Below are 1,319 nucleotides of genomic sequence, written 5' to 3' on the forward strand. Positions count from 1 at the left end.
TGCGTACATATCGTAAAAGACGGTACTTCAGGCATACTTGGAAAAAAATTTGGTTGCGATACGTTAATTTTTGTCAGTTTTATACGCCTTTGAATATGGAAGAAAACAAAGTGCATTTTAGGCATTTAATGCTTTTCTTTTAAAGGAAAGACAAAAATGCCATACAAGCGGCAAACAAGATATACGCTGTTTATGGCGAAGGTGCTGTATCTGAAAGAATTATGCGGAAGTGATTTGCTAGGTTTAAAGCTGGTGATTTCAACCTTGAAGATCAAGAACGCCCGGATAAGCCCTCCACCACAGATGAAGATCAGATTAAAACACTGATCGAGAATAACCCACGTTATATAAATATAACGACATATAAATTAGCAAAAATGTTGAATATGTCAAAATCCACCATCCACGAGCATTTTGTGAAGTTTGGCTACATAAACCGTTTTGATGTATGGGTTCCCCACGATTTAACGGAGAAAAATCTAATGGATCCATTTGAGACTCGCTCTATAAACGCAACGAGGAGACACCATTTTTGAAGCAAGTAGTGACGGGGGATGAAAAATGGATCATTTACAATAATGTTGAGCGAAAAAAAGATCTTGGGGAGAGCGGAATGAACCACCTTTAGCCACCCAAAAAGCCGGTCTTCATCCAAAGAAGGTCATGTTCTGTGTCTGATGGGATTGGAAAGGGATCCTGTATTATGAGCTTTTACCAAACAACGAGACGATAAGTTCAGAGAAGTATTGTTCCCAATTAGACGAATTGAAGACAGCAATTGAACAAAAACGTCCAGAATCGGAAGGGCGTCGTGTTTCATCAGGACAATGCACGGCCTCATGTGTCTTTGATAACTCGACAAAAGTTGGAACTCGGTTGGGATGTTCTACTCCATTCACCATATTCACCAGACCTCGCGCCCTCTGATTTCCACCTATTTCGATCATTACAAAATTCCCTTAATGGAAAAAGCTTCAACTCTTTGGTCGAGGTAAAAAATCACTTAGAAAAGTTTTTCGCTGAAAAACCTGAGAGATTCTGAAACGACGGAAAGTTGCCTGAAAGATGGAGAAAGATTATAGAACAGAATAGCATCTATATAATTTAATAAATGTACTAAAATTTAAATCTTCTGCGTTTCAAATTTCCTTCAAAATCGGCATGAACTTTCCGGACAATCCAACATATATATAAAATTTATAGAAATAAGCTTTTAATGAATCACTATATACATACTATATACATACATTTATGTATGTATATAGTATGTATATAGTGATATATATGTATGTGCACGCGTATATATATATATATATATA

The sequence above is a fragment of the Atta colombica genome, unplaced genomic scaffold (assembly GCF_001594045.1).
Source record: "Atta colombica isolate Treedump-2 unplaced genomic scaffold, Acol1.0 scaffold96, whole genome shotgun sequence".
Lineage (NCBI taxonomy): Eukaryota > Metazoa > Arthropoda > Insecta > Hymenoptera > Formicidae > Atta > Atta colombica.